Raw genomic sequence first — 25,612 nt, forward strand, 5'->3', positions numbered from 1 at the left:
AATATTTTTTTTCCCCCTGTATTGTATATACATGTGTTCCATTAGGGTACTTCTAAATTTCTATTTTTTCAAATAAATGATCAATTAAATTTAACTTACGTTTTTACTTTTTGTATGCTTTATGCCATTAGTAAGAGTAAGGTAGTATGGATAGGTAGGAATGTCATTTTTGAGTGAAATATTGCTTTTGCACAAATATTGTTTATACTCAAACGCATGTTGTTGTCAGACACTTAGGCTATGTTCAGACCGCAGGCAAAAGTGGCCCAATTATGATTTTTTTGGGGGTCAAGTGACCAGGTCAGACTTCTTCAGAAGTAGTGTGAACACTCAAATCTAGCCCAGATCAGATTTTTTCAAATCAGATTTAGACCACTTCCATATGTGGTCCTGAATCAGACCCAGATCAGATTTTTTTTCAATGCAGCCACAGTGTGAACAACCGAAGCGGATTTGACTTTTACCTCAATAGCCCTCGCTGTGACGATGTCGGTTACCCACCCGACCCGTCTTGAAACATGGACCAAAGAGTCTTAACGCGCGTGCGAGTCAGAGGGTTGCCCCGTGGCGCAATGAAAGTGAGGGCCGGCGCACGCCGGCTGAGGTGGGATCCCGGTCCCTCGCCCGCACCGTCGGGGAGGTGGAGCGTGAGCGATAAGATCCGAAAGATGGTGAATTATGCCTGGGCAGGGCGAACTCTGGTGGAGGCCCGTAGCGGTCCTGAATGTGCAAATGGGTCGTCTGGTCACACTGCATGAATTTGCAGCCATAACCCCGCAAAAGGCCAAAATAGCCAATTTGTCTCTCTTTCTCTTAATTCTTCTCCTCCTCAGCACCTGTTCATTAATGTTACGGCTGCCATTACACAAACATTTTGAGATAAAAGCGAAAATGCTGACTTCCTCCATGACCGCCCTAACTTTAGCGCAACAGCGTGCTGCGTCTGATGTCATTGTTATTGTTCTTTAGCGCATGCGGGTCAGTTCGAAACCGCAAACAGTTCACACTGGAATCTGATATAGGCCACATTATAAAAGGTCATGTGAACAGCCCAAAAAAAAAAAATCAGATCTGAGCAAAAAATCCGAATTAGGCATTAAGACTTGCATGAACTTGTGTGAACATAGCTTTAGAATATTAATCTGAGTCTGTCAGTGGCAAAACGAGCACTTTTGTGAAGGTAAATACAAGCTGCACAATCGCCCTATTAACTTACATTTTAGCTTGTTTCGCGGCTGCCGACTGCAGCGATCTCTCTTAATACTGGACCAATGTCAAAGATTGTTGTTCCCATCAGTCACTCAGACACAAAAACATAGGATAATAGGTTCCAGGTTGAAAAAAGCAGTAGTTACCCTTTAAGTAGATAAATGTACCGGGGTTAAAGTAGCTTAGTGAAGGTAAAAAATATATAAAGTCTCACACAATGGCAAACTTTTCTCTGCCGTCACAGCTTAGTTTCTGACAGGAATTGAACTGAGTGGAGGTGAGGGAATAAAAACCAAAAACACATCTTTGGCAAGGCCACATTCCTTCAATATTGTCGGATTAATACAACCATATTGAATGGGAAAAAAATTAGCATTTACTCTGAATTGATCGCCGTGGCTCCTTTTTCAACACCGGAGACATCCGGTGCTCTCGAACTGCTTTGAGCAGTAAGTGTTTTCCTCTCTCCTGCACGTTTTTTTTTTTTTTTTTTTAGGAAGGTCGAATGTCTCCTGATTTGATTCAGCTCTGCTGTTTATCTCTCTATGAAGCTCATTTCCTTTTAAAAGCCTCACAGGAGTAAAACTCTATATTCGCATTGACTTATTCTAATGCTGTCTCTTAGCTGTCTGACTATACCTGGGAGAACTCAGGAAGCATTGATCTGCTGATCTGCAGGTCAAAAGACCGTGTTTTTTTATTTTTTATTTTTAACCCTCCCTGTCTTCTACAAATGAGGGGAAACAAAGTTAAACAGCATAAGTATGGTTTGTACAATGTATCCACCTATCCATTTATTTATTGTATTACTCATACCCGGCTTTACCTACTGTATCATTTCAAAAGGAATATTTAATGGCTAATACTGCTATCTACTAAAGGGAGAAAAGAAATCTAACATAGAGTCAAGTCATGTACCAGTGTTTCAACTCTGTCACTTCACATAAATTCTTTTTTTTTTGTATTCTTTTTGTCACTGATCTCATCTCTTTTTCTAACATAAAGTGATTTTAAAGCTGAGGTACATTTAAAGTAACCTGACGCGCAACACAGAACCATCTAAGAAGTCTTTGCTGTTTAACTTTTTTGTTTTTCCCTAAGTACGGTTTGCATGGGGAATCCATCCATCCATTTATTGTGTTATCCATTCATTTCCAAAGGAATATTTGGGAATACTAAAGATGCTGCTATCAAAACGAGGAAAGGAATCTAACATCTGACACGAAGTGATTTCAAAGCTGAGGTACATTTAAAGTCACCTGACGCGTCAGATGGTAAGCCGTCTTTGGAAACCGTTTGAAAAAGGGCAGGCGCATACAAAAGAAATACCTGGCAGGCGATTGGATGAACCATCTGTCTAGCTGCCAGAAGCTCTTCACCGAACACTGATTGGTTTCGGTCCGCTGCTGATCAGACACAAACGCATTACTTGAAACCTGACAAGATGGATTTTTGTGTAGCCAGCTAACATGCAAGGGAACATTTAAAGAGGTGTTCAGTTGAACACAGCCAGGGGCTGCACCTAATGTCAAGCTGTTGTGAAAGGTAATCGCTGAGCTTCACCAACATCTTTGAACTGAACTGGTCCAAATGATTGAAATTACCAAGTGATTTTTATTTACTTTGCCTCTACTGCATTAAGTATATGCCGTGGTATGTACTTAATGCAGTAGAGGTTTTTGTTAAGTCTGTTTCCTGTTTTATTTTGAAGGTTTTCTCCTCATGTGTCATGTCTTATTTTAAGAGAAGATGAGAAAAACCTTATTGTCTGTCATAAGTGACGGAAATTTGTCTTTGACAGGGCATGCTCAAATGACATAAAATACATATAGAAACAGTGTAAAAACATTGACTGTACAAACACCTACAAAGCCTGAATGGAGCTGTTGTCTATGTATGTGATGGCAGTGGGGATGAAGGATTTTTTAATAAATGTTTTTCCTTGCAAAAGGACTTTGTAGCATCAACCTGATGGCAGTAACTGAAAGGATTGGTGAAGGGGGTGGGATCCTATGTAATTATAGTGGTTTTCCTGAGTGCTGACGGGGTGCGGAGTTCCTGTCTTGTGTGTTTTCCCGCCTTTGGGATTGTCTGCCGCCCCCCCTAGTCTCGCATTGCCAGACCTTCCTCCACACCGCTGCGGAGGAGGGTCTGGCGAGTCCACACAGCATTCTGGGATGGGAGAAAAACATGCTCTGGTTTATTGGCATTTCTTTAAACCAATCACAATCGTCCTGAACGGTGCCTCTTCAAAATAGCCTCTGGAGGAACTTGTTTTGGTGGAACGTGTGTATGTTCAAAAGTTGTTTTAGTTGTGCAACAGAAAACTCTGATTGGACAGATAGTCTAGCTAGCTGTCTGGATTTACCCTGCAGAGATCTGAGGAGCAGTTAACCATAGTCCTCACAAATCCACCGGAGTTTAAAATGCCATCACAAAGAAAGTCCAAGTCAACGGACTAAATGAGTGAAATCCAGCGAAATTTTCGTCGGCACCGGACCAATCCCAGAAGTGGAATATCATGGATATAAACTACCCCTATAAATCTTCAAGATCTTACTGCTGCCTCCTCATCGCACCAGTCTGCATGTCAGTCTGTTATTTTCAAGTTGTGACAAAATTATCTTTTATTTGTTCTTCTTTTCTATGTTTATCTCTTTTCCAACTTGTCCTCTCTTTTTCTCTCTCTCTCTCTCTCTCTCTCTGTCTCTGTCTCTTTTGCTTTACTCTTTCACTTCCACTTTCCATTATGCTGTGTTCTTTTAAATACAGCATAGTCACGACAGTGTGTTTGTCTGTGCGTGTGTGCATGCCTGCCTGCCTGCTGGCGTCCTTTCTGCAGCTCTAGTCATAAAACTGAGACAATCCATTCCTCTGAATAATTTACATCCTATGAGATGGCTCTATCCACTCTGTAGCCGGGTAAAGAGTCGGCAGGATGACACCACAACTGGCTCTGTTTTGTTTTCAGGTAGCACATTTTGCTTTTAGTGCATTTTCTTTTATTTGACAGGGAAAGTTATGCCCTTAAATCTGTGTTTTATATATTGTAAGAGACAGCTTCTCCCTGAACTAATGCATCTGGTACAGCGTGTGTAAAGATGAAACCCTGTCTCTGAAAATTACATTTCCATACAACTTAATGGCATTCTTAATTATGTTTTGAGGTTTTCTCTGTACGTTACGTTACACGTCCTCGTACCAGCGACAGGCGCACGTTGTAAAATGCACGCTGTTTTAAACATGTGTTAAACATTACGAATTAAAACAAAATCACTTAGTTAGGTTTAGGAAAAGATCATTGTTTGAACAACAGGATCGGCAACTCCCAAAGTATTTTTTTTTCTCTCACCACTCCCCGCCTCCTTGCACATGTCCGAAGAAAGAACAACAACAACAGACACCGTAGCTGGTATCGTGCAGCTAAAGACACAGGGTAACATTAGCTTACCTGCTGGTGTCATGCAGCTAAAGACACAGGGTAACCTTAGCTTACCTGCTGGTGTCATGCAGCTAAAGACACAGGGTAACGTTAGCTTACCTGCTGGTATCATGACTCTAAAGACACAGGGTAATCTTAACTTACCTGCTGGTGTCATGCAGATACAGACACAGGGAAACGTTACCTTACCTGCTGGTGTCATGCAGCTAAAGACACAGGGTAATGTTAGCTTACCTTCTGGTAGCATGCAGCTAAAGACACAGGGTAATGTTAGCTTACCTGCTGGTATCATGCAGCTAAAGACACAGGGTAATGTTAGCTTACCTGCTGGTGTCATGCAGCAGAACTGCCTGGAAGGAGACGTTGGGGGCTTAAAACACTGATAAACCAGGGTAATGTTAGCTTAGCAGTAGCCTGAAGCTGCTCTTTTCCAGAACCCATGGCCACTGCTGGACTCGGAGTTGACGGAGAAACAACAGAACTGGAAAACCCTCCTGCTTCCTTAACGTCACTGTCTGGCAACTTTTTGTCCTCCCTGTGAGTGAGTTATGGAAACAAACAATGAAGGTGAAGCACGTGGGATCCGACTGGACTGCATGGTGCCTTTGTTACTGATGGCTTTTAACTGTTGATGGGAAGTACCCTTCTGCTATTTAGTGGCTCTTATTGCCGCATTGCCGTCACTGCTGACTAAAAATGTAATTGAATTGTGACCTTAAAATCGAAAGTCAAATTGAATCATGGATTTGGATAATTGTGACACCCCTAGGCTCTGAGCAAGCCAACAGTTCACCTAGATTGTTTTAACCTATTTTTGGAAGCAAAACCTACAATACTGGAAATAATCCCTGTGTGACAAAAATATGGTAAGTCGGCAGCTCAAATGTGAACAAGGAAGTTGGTCTGTAAAAAGTGAAGGATGTGTACAACCGACAGTTTCGCTCATCATTTTAACATGACCCAGAGTCAAGGTGGACACAATTATGAGGTTGAAAAATACTAGATGTGAAGTGAAAAACATGGTTGTGTAATAACAGGGAGGATGTAACAGAAAATATCAGGTTTGGATAAAACAGCATACACTGCGTACTTCACTTCAACAGTTTGGATGAAAGCACAAAGCAGCTGAGTGCTGTCCGTAGTGCTGAAATGATAACGCTCTTCAAGGAAAGCCACAATGAGGATGTTGCTGTCCGTGGTGCTGAAATGAAGGGCTGCATTTTCAAAGAAAAGAACAGTGTTTACAAAGCTGTATCACCAGAAAAGCGCACATACACACACACACACACACAAATATAACACAAGTACTGACAAAAATATAGGAAAGAAATTCATGGACACCACACACAAACACATGCAAAGGATGTAATCTCACATGCACATAAAGAAACACAAACTGCAGACTTCAGTTTATTGTCCCTGTTTTTACTTACTTCAGAAGAAACCAATTATCAACTAATAATCACACGGACACACATTTTCACTCTCCCACAATAGTCTTTAAGTGTCGAATGTGTGCCTGTGCATCAGTGTCTACACCTGCATGTATGTACATGAACTGTATGTCCAGGTTATCCCTATTTTCCAACGGGCGCGTCTGCGCAGCGTTCCGGGTGAGCCACGGGCCCCGCGAGCAATCGCAGCCATTTAAGTCAACGCTTGATTTTTCACCAGCTGCGCCACGGCGCGGCCCAGAAGCATGCCTAATGCTGCTATCTGCTCTGCTAAAGCTACGCGCCAGGTCTATTTTCACGCGAGCCATTTGGACAGCCGGACAGGAAGTGAAACGAGAGTCTCCATTCAATTCACCAATAGACATCCCCCCTCCCCAATACCGTATATGTCTCCTTTATAACACCACGGACGATGAGAAATTCATCTTGCAGGTGGAAAAACATAATACAACATCACAGATCTGTTTTTGGAGGAAGGTACTTGGAGTGGAAGGTAGATACTAGCTTAATAAACACAATTGTTCTGTAAAGTACTGGTAGACGCAATCAAATTTGCGAGTTGGGTGGACAAGACGCTCCGATTCTGAGACGCTCCCGGTGTAGTATGGCGTGGGAAATCCGAGTTATTTGTTTAAACAGTAGGTTCTGTCTCTGCGCTATAAATTACACACTTTTCTGTCTCTTGCAGTTACTGCAGTTTAGTGGCCTCTAGTGTCAACTGGCGGATAGATGTGTGCTGTCTTCTGTTTATAGGTTTCCTTTGAATAAAGTTTCAGTTTGTATGCGCCATTTTGATGGAAAAACACATCGGAAAAGGGTGCGTGTTACATTCACCTCCATCTTCTGTTTGCACCCTTTAGAAGGCACAATATGTAAGTACATTTGTTCTAGAAAGTTCTAAGTTAGCTAAATTATGTTATAGATTTAAGTAATATTACACACTTACCTTAAATACTTACCTGTTTTGATTTGCCTTGGATGATTATTTTAGCAGTATTTAAGATTTGGTCATTGGTTTATGTTCATGCATTTATTTTATGTTCATGGAGATATATACACTACATTGTAATTATTTGGAATTTATACATGTCTTTTGTGCTGTTTAAGTTTTCACACGGCTTCCATTAAAAAGGCCATCAAGTCAGCTCATGTCTTGACTACTTTTTTGGAAGTGTGTTTCACTCGCTGCATAGCCATGTACCTAAATGCGTGATGAGTGCAGAAGACAGAGTGCATGGATGATTGAATGTGAAGATGTACAAAGTGTACAAAGTGTACAAAGTGTAAGTGTGTGTGTGTGAGTGAGTGAGTGAGTGAGAGAGAGAGAGAGAGAGAGAGAGAGGTAAGGTAGAGGAATGATTCGTGGTGAAAAGACCGCTCATTGTGTCACCTCTTCAGTTCTCAGCTACACACACACACACACACACACACACACACACACACACACACACACTTAACCTCCACTCCAGTGATATACAGTATACCCAATTTGGAAAGAAGAAAATTAATTCCAGAAAGTCATCATTCAACATGTCTCCAGAGCAAAAGTGATCTTTTTTTTTTTGCCAAATTGTCATCAAAGCAGAAACTCAAGGTTGTAATACTCCAATTTCTTGGCACGCATTGCTGTGAAGTTTCTGCGCTGGATTGAATAATATTTGAATTCAGTATTTGTTAGCTCGGGCCTTTTCAACGTGATTCCTTTCACATCAAGGTTTTATGTGGCATTGCATTTCTTTCATTTAGTTTTAATAATACATTTTTTTTCATCCAGTAAATCCTCCGCCTTTGATTGCGAAATCAGCTCCTTTACAATGCTGTCCACCAAGGCTGTCTCGTCTCTGGATAGGTAGTGGTGTTTCTGCTGAATGCGCTGGATTCCCAAGAAATGACCATCAATCAAAGAGAGAGTTCAGGACAGTGACCAGACTTCAATGGTGTAACCTCGCAGGGGCCAAACACAATGTTACGGAACGGCACCGGAGGTTGGACCCAAAAGCAGACGTGACACCAAATACTTTTAAGTGATTTAATAAAGATAAATATATACAGAGAATAGTGCAAGGGGCAGGGGGGTGTCATGTCCAGGGGATCCAGTGGTGAGTGGTGGGTGCAGGCACTCTCCAGAGCGTGCCCTGTTGATAAGTGTCTCTTGTTTGTGGCGTCGACCAAGTGGAAATGGCGTCCTCCAAAGTCCAACAAACAATTTCAATATATCAGATCCCATTCAATTTTCTACATTTTGAGTTGATTTGACACTTGCTTGTGTATGTGTGTGTCCATACCTTAGACACGCTGCCAGCCTCCATTGGTGGTCTTCGCTCCAGTATCGCTAGCAAGGCACCACACTGAGCCACCGACATCCTGAAGTAAACTTTGAATGGATCCGTGCAGCTTCTTGATAAGGAGGAAGAACTCTCCCTTGCTCAGGATTAGAACCAATATTTCTTATTTATTTTTGTCTTTTTGAAGAAGAGAGAGGACACAACAGATCATCCTCACTGGGTGAAGACTCAATTTTGTATTGTTTTGCGAAGTTTTTTGCAACAGAATACTTAACACGCATTGGACTCGGTGTGCAAGGTTTCTGTGCGTGACGTTTTAGGATGAGGGATACGAAGACATTTTTTTTTGTTTTCTCCAAGTGAGTTGTGAATTTCTCAGTTTGCATAATCCCATTGAAATTCATGTTCTTTTTAAGCGCTTGAAGATCTGATTATAACTTCAGTGTATGTCATACAAGAGAGGTAATAAAAAACAAATGGAATGGTCGAAGTTGTCATGTTGATTTTTAAGGTGTGTTGATTGACTTACGACGTCAGGCATTGAGTAAGATGTAAGAAAACATTCCACCTTAAAAGTTGCCGGTAGTGTGCCTTGATTTGGGATGTGGTTGGTAGAGCTGGGCACAGGCCTCCATCTGGAGAGGCTCAGCTTCACGAGTGCAGGGAGGAAGAGTGTATTTGATAAGGCATGGGGACTGGTTTTGGAGCACTTAAGGGGTCTGAGGGAAGAGGCTGTGTGATGAGGGGGTCACATATATTGATAATGTAATGGTGGTGGTTTCGTGGGGAATTTTTCTTCTCCCTTTTGACTCCCGGTTTGCTTTTTGTTTTTTTTAGCCAGGTCTTGGTGTTTACTGCGGTACCTCACCACGATGTGTTCAGAATCCTTCGGATAATTGCATTCTTGGCTGCTGCTTATTGATGTTATTGTAAGAATAAGAAAATGGAAAAACAATGTTGCTTGTATGAACAAGAGTAGTCTGTACCCAATGTTGATCTGCAATAATCATATATTCAAAAAATAATAATAAAAAGTTGCCGGTAGCTGTCGGCGGCTGCCTTTGAGCGGCACAGTGAATTAGTAAAGATGAAAAAGCAGCAAAACATCCTTTCATTCTATAATTATAGTTGACTGTTTGATGTAAACTCGCCATCTTAGAGACAGTAGTTCGAAACGAGCCACAACTTGTACTTAAATAGCACCACACCCCTGTACACGAGTGTGGCTATTTCCTTAAAGCAGGGATCTTCAACAGGGGGTCCGGGACCCATAAGGGGTCCTCAGAGTCAATGCAAGGGGGCCTCCAAATTAATGTTAATTTGAGTTTTTTTTCCCCAATGAATCCAACATATTATTAGCAAATATTAATCCCCAAATGATGGGCTTACTGGCCTGTGTTAGGTAGTCACTAAGGTAGCCATCCACAGATACAGTTAATCCTGACAATTTACACACATGTATGTTTTAAAATGAAGACATTCATAAGGCTCAATTTTTATTTTTATTTTAAACGCTTAGTATTACATGTAAAAAAGGTATGTATAAAGGCTTTAGGCTGCCCACATGTTATTGTAGGCTCAGTTTAATATGCAACTTCATTTTATACAATATATGTAGTAGGGGGTCCCTGATCCATCTCTCTTTCAGTTAGGGGGTCCTTGGCTTTAAAAATGTTGAAGACCCCTGCCTTAAAGTGCACACTCGGTTCATACCTAACTACAAAAAGTATCAGCAGAAAAGATGTATTTATAATTTATTTATTTTTTGCAATAGAGCAAAGCAGACAGTGAACAACGAGCACAGAAGCTTAACTCTAAAAGAGCAGCTGTTTTTTTTTTTTTATATATATATATATATATATATATATTGCAAACTGGCTGCATTCTCCGTCTAAATCAGCAGAGGGTTTTAAGATGCAGCCTCAGGCCACATGACGCGTTATGAAGATGAATATTGATGTAGGAACATAACAAACGGAGGAGGATATGTACTGCTCCATGGCAAAAAGTTGCACATTAATATTTGAATTCAGTATTTCTTAGCTCGGGCCTTTTCAACGTGATTCCTTTCACATCAAGGTTTTATGTGGCATTGCATTTCTTTCATTTAGTTTTAATAATCCATTTTTTTTCATCCAGTAAAGCATCCGCCTTTGATTGCGAAATCAGCTCCTTTACAATGCTGTCCACCAAGGCTGTCTCGTCTCTGGATAGGTAGTGGTGTTTCTGCTGAATGCTTCTGATCCTATAAGGTTGGATTTTTTTTTAGGAGGTCTGTTAAACGTTTGGTATGTTTGCAGACAGCGTGTCACCCGCGCGCATCTTGTTTTTCAATTAAAGTGGAGAAGAGGGTAGAGGAATTCATGACCTTTTCTCTCCTGTCCCCGACAGCAGACTGCGCTGTGATTGGCCCAGAGCCATTCATTTAACACGAGAGGCAAACCAACAGCAGAGCTTTTAATGGTGTTCACTGCTAGCAGAGAGGAAATATCTCTGCTCGTATGGACACATTTTCACTGATATATATATATATATATATATATATATATATATATATATATATATATATATATATATATATCTCAAACCCTCTCTGTGGTTAATGTTCAATTATCATTTATTGTTTATTTTTCTCATTGATTCATTTTTTTCTTCTTGAATTTGTTCCATTATGCTGCATTCTTGTAAATTCTGCATAATCGTGTGTGTGTTTGTGTATGTGTGTATGTGTGCGTGCGTGCGTGCGTGTGCGTGCATGTGTGAACTGAACTTTGAGCTAGCTCTTGTGAAGTGTGAACTTAACTTGCACAACACTGAAAACACACAGGGTTAAATGCAGCCAGATTCTGTCTGTGTGTGTGTGTGTGTGTGTGTGTGTGTGTGTGTGTGTGTGTGTGTGTGTGTGTGTGTGTGTGTGTGTACTTTTATTCCCGTGGGCCGTGAAGCTCAGACACGCACAGCCACGAGCTTTAACGTCAGAGGTGAACTTTAATTTGACTTTCCTGCTGAGAGGCGACATGAATGTCATGCGGCTATTTTAAAGTTGAGCAGCAACAAGTGAAAATGTTATAATCCTAACAAAATTCAATATGGACAGAAAGAAATGATTGAACCTTTATTCATACCATTGCTACGGAAGATAATTAGGAGCCACATGTGAAAAATCGATTTCAGTTCTGAGTTTGAAGTCAGAATAAGTGGGTTTTTTTGTTTTTTGAAATAATACATTTCTTCTGAGAAAAAAGTCTGATCCTCTTCCGTAGATTGCTTACACTGTAACATGAAAGATACAGAAGGTAACTGTCCTTGCTCAATGTGGACAGTAGATTGTGTGTGTTTTTAGGGTTGCAGGGTTTTGTTTGTATGCATTTCCATTGTCAATTATAGTGTTTTTGTGGTTAACTTCTTAACTTTGTAAAAATGTAATATTTGATTTTAGGATGCTTTAAACATCTGACCATCAGATGAAAATGAGCCTTCTCGGCTAACTGTGTCTTGCTTTCATTTGTTTGTTTCTTCATGTTCTGCGGCCACTGTCCCTTTAAATAAACAGGTAAGACTCTTGGTCTGTCCTACTGGGATTCAATCCCAACGTGCCTTAGCCTGTCGTAAGATATTAAGATTAATGAGCAGCAGGGAACCAGATTCTATGATGGATTGTATTCGCAGAAACAGCAAAATATAAGGAAGTGGGACGTGTCAAGAAACAGGCGGCTCAGCTGTAAAATAAAAGCATGACACATAAAAGATTTGACAAGTCTGCACTCAAATAGTAGAAGCAAGCTGCTGCTGAAAAATATCTCTTTGTTGGTGTAATCTTCAGGTGACGATCGAGCAACAACTACATGTTGGTTCCATGTGAGAAGTATTTTTAAATGCTGCTGCATTTGCTGGACAAGCAAAGAAAACTCACCCTCCTCTTGCCTTGGTTCAACAGTCCAACACACCGTCTGCTGCGACGTCTTCTCTCTCTCTCTCTCCTTCGTTGAAGTCGTTTTATTAAAAAAAGTAACTGTTGTTCGACATTTATTAGCTCCGATAGCTCCAACTCCAACAGGACCTGCTCGGTTTCGAGGGCCGTTGTTTAAAGTACACACAGGAAGAACACCAATATCAATGGAAGTGAACAAAGAAACCCAACGCAGTGGAAAAGAATTCACCGCCAAGTAGCGTTACTGCGGTGTGCTCTGCATGGCAGCTCTGAAAAGAAGTGGTGTGCGATACCGCAAAATTTGGTATCGACCCGATACCAAGTAAACCCAGGGCCAGCATCGCCGATACTGATACTTTTTAATAATTAAGGTGGATTCATCATCAAATTGCTAAATCTGAATGAATTCTCATGACCTTTTAAGTGTTTTTGTGATTTCTCCTTTGGATTATTAATAAGTTAAAACCCAGGACAGAATTTGCATATGCTTGTATACATTGGTTGTGTTAAAGTGCCCATATTATGAAAAAAACACTTTTTCTGGTGATTTGGGGTGTTCTTTTGTGTCTCTGGTGCTTCCACACACACATACAAACTTTGAAATAAATCCATCCATGGTGTTTTGAGTGAGATGCGGTTTCTGAATGTGTCCTGCCTTCAGTCTCCTGGTGAGCTGTTCAAAATCGGCTCGGACTGTGACGTCACAGTCCGAAATGAGCTGGCTAACCACAACCGTTAGCTCGTAGCGTTAGCATTAGCATGCTAACGCTAATGCTAACACTAGCATGGTACCTCGTTCTCAATAGCAAAGCACTGCTACAACACACACAAGTTCACCATAATCTACAAAAGAACTACTTCCATGTGCGCCCTCATTTAGAAGAAGTCTCCCAGCTAATCCTGCCTTGTAACTGACCAAAGTTGGAGAAACAGGCTCTCTTTTACTGTCTCTAGAGCTAGCTAGCTGACATGCTCTACATCTGAGCTACTGCGCATGTGCGAGTGCAATCAAAGATAGTACAGAAGAAGAAGAAGAAAAGAGGTCTCACTCTGTAGCTAAAACAGAAACCAGGTGAAAAGAGGATCTGCAGCAGTGAGAGAGAGCTGTGCAGTACAACAAAAATATGGTGTTTTTTAAAAATTAAACCATGTAAACCTATTCTGGTACAACCTTAAAATACAATTATGAACCTGAAAATGAGTATAATATGGGCGCTTTAACGCTGTATCTTACAGCCTTTTTACAAATTATACAGCTTGCCGTTGTTTCATTTTTGACCAAGTAGTAATGCTTTTTGGCCTGAAAATATAGCCAGACAGTGCTCATCTTCCTCTCTTCCATTCTTCTGCTCCGTCTCTGTCCTGCTTGTGTGTGTGTGTGTGTGTGTGTGTGTGTGTGTGTGTGTGTGTGTGTGTGTGTGTGTGTGTGTGTGTGTGTGTGTGCTGCTGGCCGCCGCTGGGCCTGGCTGCTTGCTTGCTTGTTTGCCTGCGCCGCTGGTATAACACCGACAGCCAGGTCGCCTCTTTGATGGAACCGCAGCGGTGCATACTGGAGAGAAAAACTAAAACTAAAGTATCGATCTCATTACACTGGTATTGATCAATATCGATACCAACGTTGGTATCGATATTATCGATATTTGGATCGATCCGCCCACCGCTACTTTTTTTTGCTGTGAATAGCTTGCAGGTCTGTCGCAGCTATGAGATGAGCTTCTTGTTGGTGCTGTCAACAGAAAAGAATTCCCAATTGTTACAAATCTGTACAGATTTATGATCTAATTTTAGTTTTTAAATTTCATATTTAAGTCTACAATGAGCTTGTACTTTGTCACATAAGAACACTGTTAAGTGTTAAGATAGAAAGAGAGCCTACGCTGTACTCAGGGTCTTATCTAAAGTAATTGACTGAAGCCTCCGGGCTGAGCTTTGGGAGTTGGGGAAACGCAGGTTTCAGGAGTCTGACACACTGAAGTTTTAGGCATTCGAGAACACGACTAGAAATGCTGCAAGGGCTCAAGTGGAGGGCTAGCCAGCAGGAAGCTGTGATATGAAATGCATGAAAGCCACAATGCTGCTGGCGATACCGTCAGTCAGTCCACAGTTGCAGTTTAATCACCACTGGTTGAATATTTAACTGGATAGAATCTGCTGATGGCTCATTATAGTATTGACTGCACACTCATGATTTTTCAACCCGTGATCAATCAGATTTATTCAGTGTTTGCCACGGTGTCGTTTAAAAAGCCGAATGGAGGAGAGCCAGACGATGCAGTGACATTAACAGCTCTCTATGATCGACACAGCCAGGTCAGCTAATTTATTTTATGCTGTATACCCAAAAGAAATGCCATGCATTTGTTTTTAAAGTCTAGAAACTCTATGGCAATTAAACACAGTCTCACACAAGTCTTAAAATTTGAGTTCCCTTTTGTTCTACGTCACCAAAGAAATCCACAGCGAGGTTTCACTTACATGCTGTGTAGTTTCCGAGACATCGAGTGCTAACACTCCCTCTGGGCCTTCATGGTGCCGTGTTGATTTGATTTCTCTTTTCATCTTTTGTCTACTTAGCTGCTATTATTCCTCTTGTAATGACTTTCTTTCTGTTTCATTCACATCTTACTACAGATCTCTGCCTCAGTTTTGCTGTAAGAAGAAACGTACGGATGAAAAGACACCACAGATTTGTAAGTTTTATGCACTTACTTGCTTTAATTACAATATTTCATGTTTCTTTTTTTTTTTTGTTGGCACTCTCACATTGTGAACCCGTCAAGGATTCCTGCTCTGTCTGCAGAACGAGCCTGAAACTTTTTCTCAAACAGACGCCTGCGCCATCAGAAGAGCAGACATCTGTTGCAGCTGATCGTCTGCTAGCGGTACGCTAATATGCTAATGAGGAGCAGTTTTTTTCTATGATAGGCACGGCAGGAAGAATCAGCACTATCGCACACATCTGAAGAGACATAGATTAATTAGTTCTGAAGAACAAAGCGACACAGGAAGATAAAAAGTTAGAAAGCAAGACCGAAAAAAGAGAGATCTGAGACCAAGTGTGTGTGTGTGTGTGTGTGTGTGTGTGTGTGTGTGTATGTGTGTGTGTGTGTGTGTGTGTGTGTGTGTCGAACCTGCTAAACTCAGTACATTAAGATCAAAGGCGTGTAGTGTTCAGGGCTAACATCTAGCTCAACTTCCGGCATGTCAGATTATGTCATGTGTGGGTGCGTGTGTGTTCCTGTGTGCATGTTAAGTGTTGTGTATATGTTCGTCAGTGCGCGTCTACATTCCATGTGTGTGTTAGCAGCTAACATACAGACACACGCACAAACACGCACACCCACACGCACCCACCCCCACCCCCTCTGGCCATTCTCAGCAGGTGTCCCTCTTCTACCAGCAGAACCTGTCAGCTTGCTCATGCTCTGAATCTGTCATTTAAGTATAAAAGATAAGTTAGAAACAGAATATACTACTTTTTTTTTAATTTACCTGGATAACAGAAGTAGGTACAGTAGATGTTGTTCGCTGGTCAATCGGTCAGTCTAACGCTTCTTGATAATAGGGTTGTACAAATTCTCTTTAGAAAAAGTAGAAGCTTTAAAAACTGATGACATTCATGCTGTCTCAAACCGTGCACTTGTGTACTTACACTTGCTATTTCGAGGACATAGTGCGCTCACGCTGACGAAACATAGCCAAATGCAGCAGTTGCGATTGAAAAGGGAAAAGACAACGAACTATACAAATGAAATATGGAAATTAGTTTTTTTCGATATATGTTTTGGCGGGCGACAATCGGTGGCGGGTAATGCTCTGCCCCGGCTGTAATTTACCACTTAAAAGAAAAAGAAGAAGAAGAAAAATAATTTGCGTAGTGCATAACGGCCAACACTACCCTGTCCAAATTCGATTCGGCCTGCACAGAAACCAAAACCAACACAGGTGCTCACCGACATTATCAGGCAACCCTCACTAAAGCCAAAGATGCTGCAGAAGTGCTGCATAGGAAGGACCGGCTGTTATTTATCAAAAAAATAAAAGCCACAGATTGCCATCTTTACATTTCGGTTTGTGTACAGCATGTGTGTCAAGCTCAATTGCAGTAAGGGCAACACTGAAAAATGAAAATCACATCAAGGGCCAGACATGTAGTTTATTGACATGTTTTTTTTTTCATCGAAAGAGTATCGAGACCGAGACAAGACCAAGACCAAGACTTTGAGGGGTAGAGACCGAGACAAGACCAAGACTTTGAGGGGTAGAGACCGAGACAAGACCAAGACTTTGAGGGGTAGAGACCGAGACAAGACCAAGACTTTGAGGGGTAGAGACCGAGACAAGACCTAAACTTTGAGGGGTAGAGACCGAGACAAGACCAAGACTTTGAGGGGTAGAGACCGAGACAAGACCAAGACTTTGAGGGGTAGAGACCGAGACAAGACCAAGACTTTGAGGGGTAGAGACCGAGACAAGACCAAGACTTTGAGGGGTAGAGACCGAGACAAGACCAAGACTTTGAGGGGTAGAGACCGAGACAAGACCTAAACTTTGAGGGGTTGAGACCGAGACAAGACCTAAACTTTGAGGGGTAGAGACAGAGACAAGACCGAGACCTTGAGACCGAGACCAGACTGAGACCAGACCAAACAACTGAAACATACAGTATATACACAACTAGCTAATATGTAGAGCAAATATTTGGCTGAGGGGTGAAAAGATGTCTGGAGAGTTTTGGTACAGAGGCAGATTGATGACTTTAGCTTCTTCTGCTGTCACCTTTACACATTTACTTTGGGAGTGCGTGTTAAGCTGGGGGGTAGTCTATATCCACGACCTTCCACTTCCGGGATTGCTCCGTTGTCGCTGGATCTCCTTCTTTTCGGCCGGATGTCCGTTACCTTCCGCTGTCTTTGTGTTGTAATTCTAACCTCCGGTGGATTTGTGAGGACTCTGGTTAACTGCTCCTCAGATCTCTGGAGGGTAAATCCAGACAGCTAGCTAGACTATCTGTCCAATCTGAGTTTTCTGTTGCACGACTAAAACAACTTTTGAACGTACACATGTTCCACCAAAACAAGTTCCTTTCCGAGGCCATTTTGCGAAGGCACCCAGGCCTTCCGGCGCTTAGCACCGCCCATGACGATTGTGATTGGTTTAAAGAAATACCAACAAACCAGTGTACGTTTTTCTCCCATCCCAGAATGCTGTGTGGACTAGCAAGACCTTCCTCCGCAGCACTGTGGAGGAAGGTCTGGCAATGCGAGACAAAGCAGAAGGGGAACCGGGGATTCCGACACGAGGCCGAGATCTTCAAAAAGTGGTCTTGTGACCAAGACCGGTCTCAAGTACTACTAACACTGATCACCATATCAAACTATTAATATAAATGAATGATCCTGAACAAATATTAAAAATACTTTATAGTGTCAATCAGACAACAGTGTCCCTGTCCTGCAGTTAACATGAGACAAGTCTGATTTTGACCTAGGTGCACAAACGCAGCATCTTCAGACTAAACCAGGCAAAGAATTCAAGAAATCTGAATGTCAAAAGAGCTATTTTTATAAGACGAGGAGGAGGAAAACCTTCAAATTGGGCTTAGACAAAGGAGGATGAAAAGCTTTTCTGGTCCTGAAACATTGTCCTATATTTTCAAAAGCCTGCTGTTTGGAACGGAAAACAATTTTTTTTTTTCATACAGTGCTTTTATTCCTTTTGTTACTGAATATCTACTAATCTGCACCTGCTCTCCTCTTATGTGAGAGAGACCTTGGCACCGAACATGCCATAAATTAACATTTGCTCTCCGCCTACATGGCCTATACTTGTATTCCTCTTGTCTCTTTTTGCCCTTTTATCTGTCTCTCTCTCTCTTTCCATCCTACTCAGTCTCATTTTCTCAACCTCTCCCTCCCACCTCTGTCCTCCTCTCTCTATTCCCATCTGGTCATGTTAACATTTCTCTGCCCAACAACTCAGACCAATGTAGTGTGTGTCTGTTTGTGCATGCATTTACAAAGTCATTGTTTTTTTTTGTTCTTTTAATTATCAAAGTAGATCTGTTTCAAAGGATTTGGCCCCATTTTGCACCCAGCGCAGCGCAAAGCCCAACGCAGTGTCTTTACTAGTTTAAAATGGACGCAGTTGTCAATTTCCCGTCCAGCGACCACGTCGTTTAAATAGCAAATGCCCCTGCGCCCATCTTTGCACCCATGGGCGTGCTGGTCTTACAGGGAGGTGTGTTCAGGTGCATTCTGGGCGTATTGCTATCTTGAGGCAGCGGGAAGTGATCGCTCCATTGACCCAACTAAAACCTGGTGTATAGTCAATAACGCAGAATTTCATTGTTATTTTAACAGAGCATTAGTTAAATGCAGCTAGGCTCGTGCACAGCACGTGCCAACCCGGTCTCACGCCAGGCCGTGAAATAGTCAGGTTATTTTGATTCATTAATTTGTGTACAGGTCACGATTTTGACGTTTATTTCGTGTACACGCCACGAATTTTTAACGTGTACAGGTCACAATTTTCAAACCTGCTCTGGGGGACGCAACAACAGGGAAATTAGGCGCCACACGCCGGCCACAACAACAGGACGGACCGTCACACGTGGGATGCGATCCCCGGGCTCATCCCCAGGCGCAGGGGCACACAGCAACGGGGAAACGAAACGCCACACGCTGGTCCAAGGTCCAAACGTGCCTGGCTTTAAAGGGAATGGGAGATGACATTCTGATTGGTTTATTGCATGCTACGCCCAAAACACACCTATGATTAATTAAGTCACTAAGTACAACCCTTTTGAACCATGCACCCGCCCGCCCTTTTTTTCCACCGTTAAACTAGCAAAAGTGGATTCATACACGCCCTAATATATATAATATAATATACAGTACAGGCCAAAAGTTTGGACACACCTTCTCATTCAATGTGTTTCTTTATTTTCATGACTATTTACATTGTAGATTCTCATTGAAGGCATCAAAACTATGAATGAACACATATGGAATTATGTACTTAACAAAAAAGTGTGAAATAACTGAAAACATGTCTTATATTTTAGATTCTTCAAAGTAGCCACCCTTTGATTTTTTTGATAACTTTGCAAACCCTTGGTGTTCTCTCAATGAGCTTCATGAGGTAGTCACCTGAAATGGTTTTACCTTCACAGGTGTGCTTTGTCAGGGTTAATTAGTGGAATTATTTCCCTTATTAATAAAAAAGCAAAGGGTGGCTACCTTGAAGAATCTAAAATATAAGACATGTTTTCAGTTATTTCACACTTTTTTGTTAAGTACATAATTCCATATGTGTTCATTCATAGTTTTGATGCCTTCAGTGAGAATCTACAATGTAAATAGTCATGAAAATAAAAAGGAAACTCATTGAATGAGAAGGTGTGTCCAAACTTTTGGCCTGTACTGTATATAATATATGATGTATAATCCCTCCAAAATTCAGAATTTGCATCACTGTACATACTGTATAGTTATTTATTCTGTATTACCATAGCCATAGGCATAGCCTGTTCATAGCCTGTACATACCTGTGGTGATAGACACTCATATAGACACATATATTTTGATATATCATTTCATATCTTGTACTCTGTATATACTGTAGCATATGTTATTTAATCACTGCTTAAAGCACTTCTGGTTAGACGCTAACAACATTTGTACTTGTGACGTGCAATGACAATAAAGTTGAATAAGAGAATAAGAATAAGAATAAAAAATATGATTCAGGAAGTCCAGTTAGAGAAGGGCTTTTCAAAGTCCGACACTGTGTTGCTCCCCTCACAAAATCAATACCAATAGAATATTTATATTAAAAGTTTTTGCGGCATCTCGGCTCGCTGAACTCTGTGAAATGCACCACGCTAGACTTTACCACACCCCAGACTTTATAGGTTGTAGCTTCTGCGATAGTGGACCAATCACACGTCACATTAAATCAAAAAACGCTTGCAGTGCTTGGCTGTGAGCAAAACCATACAAATAGTGATTAATTTATTTCTATCTAAACCAATACCCAGCTCTACTTACTTTGTGTGTGTGTGTGTGTGTGTGTGTGTGTGTGTGTGTGTGTGTGTGTGTGTGTGTTTGTGGTCTTGAATGTTTGCTTTTCCCTAAAGACAGGGCGAGTTTGCATCTATTTACAGACGGGTATTCTGAAGTGTGTCATTATAAACAGATTTTTAGAAAGCTAACAGTTTCAGGGGCCTTGAGGTGATATTTGATATTCGGTTTAATTTACATACCAAAAAAAGCTGTTTATTATTCTTGTATGTTACATTTTTCAAACGCTGGATTTCTCCCTTTTGGAAACTGGACCTCCTCATTTGCACCTCTAAGAAGCTACAAAAGCTTATTAAATGTCCTCAATACTGAATAATAGCAGGATGTAAATTGGCTCTCAACAACAAAGTTTGAAGTTACAAATGAGCTGCTTTGCCGAGTCGTTTCCCTCCTTCCCACCACATTTACAGTACAAAGAAACATCCTCAAGGCTCACGCTTGGCTCGCTCGGCTTCAAACATTCATTGTTGGGGATTTTTCAAAAGAAAATTCTTTAAATGTGAATGCAGAGGATGGCATGGAGCCATTTTTAGCAATGAAATATAAAGTTAGCCGGGCTGCGCTGAAATCTGGAAATGAGAATGATGTTTGGAAGAAAAAAAGCTGTGATGTAGCTCATTCTCTCGTTGGCCTCTTTTTCTTACATCCTCGTCTTTCTTTCCTTTTTGTCTCCTTTTCTTCACACCAGAGACCCGTGTGTCCAGCAGGAAAGGGAGCGCCTGATAAGACAACAAGCTATACCTGAACCCCATTAACCTGTCCTATATATTTCCTATTGCTTGTAAGTAGCAAAGGAGCCATGGGACGAGACGAGGAGCTGTGTTCTTACCTAACAAGTAGAAAAGTGCCTCAAATGAGAAGGATTACGATATTTCTCTTGGCTGCAGAAATACAGGCTTTCTATCACTGAAACCTGGTTCTGGTTTGTTTTTTTATCTTCAATGCTACTGAAAAGACTTGAAAAGACTTTTTTAAATGACACTTTTTCTCATGTAATATTGAAAGATATTAAAGGTACTTTTTTAAACTGTTACAGTTGAAGTTTCCCATCCTGAGTATAATAAAAAATGAATTTGGACATAAGATACTTGAGGTTTTTGTGGGACTTTCCCTGGAGGCCGCTGGCTGTCTGGTAGGGCTGTACCCAACTCAAAATGTTTCAGTCAGATTTAGCTGTTCAATACAAATATTTGATTATTTTTTTCCCGTGGCATGAGCCTGTTGTATTTGTGTATTGTCAGTCAGCTTCACGGCATGTAATAAAGGCAACAGGCAAATGCACAGATGGCCTTCTGACTTTGTGTTAGTATAAACACTAAAAGACCGTCAAGCAACGCTTTATTGAACTGAAAGATTTTTGAACAGGGTTCGGCAGGGCATTGAGGGTGATAGCGACGTTCACAAAATACAGTCAACAAGCCAGGAAAGGAAAGAATTATGAATCATCCTCTGAAGACCATGAATATCCAAACCTAACTTCATGGCTACTTGGACATTAACAGTTGAGTTAAAGTCCTGTTTAGTGTCAGCACCAACAATGCATGGAACAAGTAGTAATGAGGTCAAAAGTTGCTGTTACAAAGACGTCTTATAAAACTCCTGACAGACAAATTAGAGAAAACTCTTTAAAAAGAATATCTCAGGAGAGCGAGGAGAGGGGGAGGAAGAGTGCTTATGATTCAGAGCAGAAACTGTCAGGATGTATTTTTTTAAGATGTGAAATGACGCTGCTGCTCTGACGCATGTTACAATATCCATCTGAAGGGTTTTCAGAGAGCAATGGATCTAAATAGATTTTGAAAGAAAACCAAGGTACGCTTCTTTCATCCAACATTGAAATGCCTTTATTTACGTGTCAGAGCAAAACAGGGACATTTAAAAACCACATTTGCTCCACTCACTCCTTTCAGCTGGAGACTGTGAGTGTGTTATACCACATAAATATAATACAGACATTTTTATTTAGAGGAGGTAAAAGCAGGTCTATGTTGTTGTTTGCTTTTTGAAAGATGGATTTTAAAGCCCTAAGCCTTCCGCTGAGCTCAGTCTCATCAGCTCTGGCACGGCTCCATTTTTTGTTATCCTGCTATGATGCTGAGAGAAATAAATGGATGAATAAAGGAAAGGCCTGATATTGTTTGGATTGTGGCCTTTGTACTGTATATAGACTGAATCACCATGACTTTGTGCTAACACAACAATCACTTCTTAGTAGACAAATGGCAGTTGATATGAAATGTGGAGATATGTGTCATCGGCAAACTTGTTTATTTCTGTTTTTCGGCCATTACCGTAACGTTTAAAGATATATAGTTAAACGCAGATGTCCGTCCGACCTATCTGTTGTCTCTGCTGTGTTTATTTTCTGTGTTGCTTTGCTACCGTCTTTGATGAACCAAATCTAGCGATAGGAATAGCAACATCTCACCGGCGGTCGGACTGACTGCTAGTTTGGGTGGTGTCATTTTCTTTTTTGTCTGTGGCCCAACAGGTAAATTAGCTCTCCAAGCAAACGTTTTCTACCCGGAAGTTATTGTAAACAACTTTTGTGATTGGGTCTATTGGGAATTATTCAGAGTGGATTTAAACAGGCTTCTGCACTGAAAGGTCATGATACTCAACTCATGAAAGAGCATGGAAACTTTCAAGGCAGCATTAAATGATGTTTTTCATTATTATCATATTCTGTTTCAGGACCAGAAATGAATGTCTACTTTATCAATGAAGTGGTAGTCTATAGAGATGACGTTTAATTTCCGGGATTGTTCAGGTGCCGCCGGAAATTCCGCCGGATGTCCCTCTTTTTAGCCGGATGCCCGTTACCTTCCGCTTTCTTTGGCATTTTAAACTCCAGTGGATTTGTGAGGACTATGGTTAACTGCTCCTAAAGATCTCTGCAGGGTAAATCCAGACAGCTAGCTAGACTATCTGTCCAATCTGAGTTTTCTGTTGCACGACTTAAACAACTTTTGAACGTACACAATGTTCCACCAAAACAAGTTCCTTCCAGAGGCTATTTTGCAGAGGCACCATCATTGTGTCCGGTGCTTAGTGCCCAAGACGATTGTGATTGGTTTAAAGAAATGCCAGTAAACCAGAGCACGTTTTTCTCCCATCCAAGAATGATGTGTGGACTAGCCAGACCCTCCTCCATGCAAGACTAATGAAGTGGTAGTGTTTGGGTGTAAGGCGCTACAGGGTAACATAGTGCAACCACTTACTCCCAATTGTATTTCCTATTTTTACCCCTACCCCTTGTTTTCAACTGCCCCTCCCTTTTTGACTTGCCCCTCGGAAGGGAGTTCCAAAGGGTAGTGGTTAAAATCTTCCCTTATGAAATTGGACAACCCATCATGACCCTGATACAGCATAGGTGGTTGTTGATTTTGTTGACTTAAACAGATGCAACAAGTTTGTTGCCGGTATTGCACCGAAATCTGTGACCCGTCGAGATCTGTGTAATGCCGTAGTTGTCTCACGCAGATACTGCAGGAAACAAAAAAATGTAGTGTAATCTGTGGGATCGTCCAGTATCATCGTTCTTACCTGGCAACGGTTGTTATTTACTCTTCTGTCTTCCTTCCTCACCTGTTCATTCCCTCCTTTCTCCCTCCTCCTTTCTCCCTTTTCTCTGTCCATCTCTATTCTTGTTCTTCTGTTCTTCCATCTCACACTCACCGATCAGTCCCACTTTCACCTCCCTTCCCTCCCTGATCTATCACCTTGGGTCCTAACCCCTTTCTTCCCTCCTTGTCCCTCTAAGTCCACCTTTCCTTACATCCTTCATTTCTCTGTTCCCTCTCTCTGCCTCTGCTCCCCGGTGTGTCAGCACTGAGAGTGTTTGCGTTCTCCTGGAGACTCCTCCTGTCAGTCTACTTGTACTAACCCCAGGGAGAACAGACTGGATTAATAACAACCTGCTTCAGCCTGTCATCTCCTTGGTGGGTGGGGGTGGGGGGGGGGGGTGGTAAGGTAGGCGATAGGGAGAAAGTGAGAGCACAGAAGACAAGTAAGAAAGAAAAATGACTGGTAAAAAGGACTAATAATAGAATGAAAAGAGGGAAGAGCGCAAGAAGCAGGGGCATAGGGATTGTTCATAGAAAGGGAGGAAGAACATAAGGAAGTTAGGAAAGAGATAGAAAGAAAGCAGATAACAAGGAAGGTTTATGAAAGAAAAGAGGATGGGGAGGAATAGAAGCTTGGAAGAAAAGAAAGAGGGGAGCAAATGAAAGGAAAATAGGAAGGAGGGACAGATGGGTTCAAGGAGGAGTGGTTTTATGAAGTTGTATCAAGTGACGAAGCAAAGGAAAGGAGGGATGGAGAGACATCAGGACGCCTGGAGGGGAACTCCAGAGGGATCAACCTGGAGGAGTGTTAATTAGAAAATGATTTTCTCCTCCCCCTCTTTATTAGCACCCAGTTTTGTGTGTCTATACTAAGCTGTGTTCGAAACCACTCCCTGAGTCACTAACTCACTATTCCCTATGTAGTGTTTATTAAATAGAGAACTATATAGGGAACGACCAAATGAGATTTCGAACACTCACTGAACGTATCGTTGCATCAGGAGATGTGCCAGTTATTTGTGTGTCGGAGGCGGGTGCGGTCAGCATCCTGCAAACAAACTGAAACAAAAACACTTCTAATGCGTCCCTGAAACAAAACCAAGCACTCAGGAGGTTAGTAAAAGGTTGTATGTATATGTGCAGTATCTCACAAAAGTGAGTACACACCTCACATTTTAGTAACTATTTCATTATATCTTTTAATGGGACAACACTGAAGAAATTACACTTTGCTACAATGTAAAGTATTAAGTGTACAGCTTGTATAACAGTGTAAATGTGCAGTCCCCTCAAAAAACTCAACACACAGCCATTAATGTCTAAACTGCTGGCAACAAAAGTGAAGACACCCCTATATTAAATTCCCATAGAGGCAGGCAGATTTTTATTTTTAAAGGCCAGTTATTTAGTGGATCCAGGATACTATGCATCCTGATTAAGTTCCCTTTGGCCTTTGGAATTAAAATAGCCCTTCACCACACATACCCTTCACCATACCCCTACATCATCACATACCCTTCACCATACCTAGAGATTGGCATGGGATACTTTCCATAAAATCATCTCTCAATGCAAATCAAACCAGCTATTAGGTTAACCGACATAAAACCATGCCAATCTCTAGGTATGGTGAAGGGTATG

General features: G+C 41.4%; 1 long non-coding RNA gene across 1 annotated transcript; it reads left to right on the forward strand.

Annotated features, from left to right (window-relative positions):
* The first annotated feature begins 6,894 nt into the window (after window positions 1-6,894).
* Window positions 6,895-21,503, forward strand: LOC120552116. Its single transcript, XR_005637959.1, has 3 exons — window positions 6,895-6,977; window positions 14,953-15,011; window positions 21,094-21,503. It is a non-coding gene; the product is annotated as an uncharacterized LOC120552116 (long non-coding RNA).
* Window positions 21,504-25,612: the final 4,109 nt, after the last annotated feature.

This window comes from Perca fluviatilis, chromosome 2 (assembly GCF_010015445.1).
Source record: "Perca fluviatilis chromosome 2, GENO_Pfluv_1.0, whole genome shotgun sequence".
Taxonomy (NCBI): domain Eukaryota; kingdom Metazoa; phylum Chordata; class Actinopteri; order Perciformes; family Percidae; genus Perca; species Perca fluviatilis.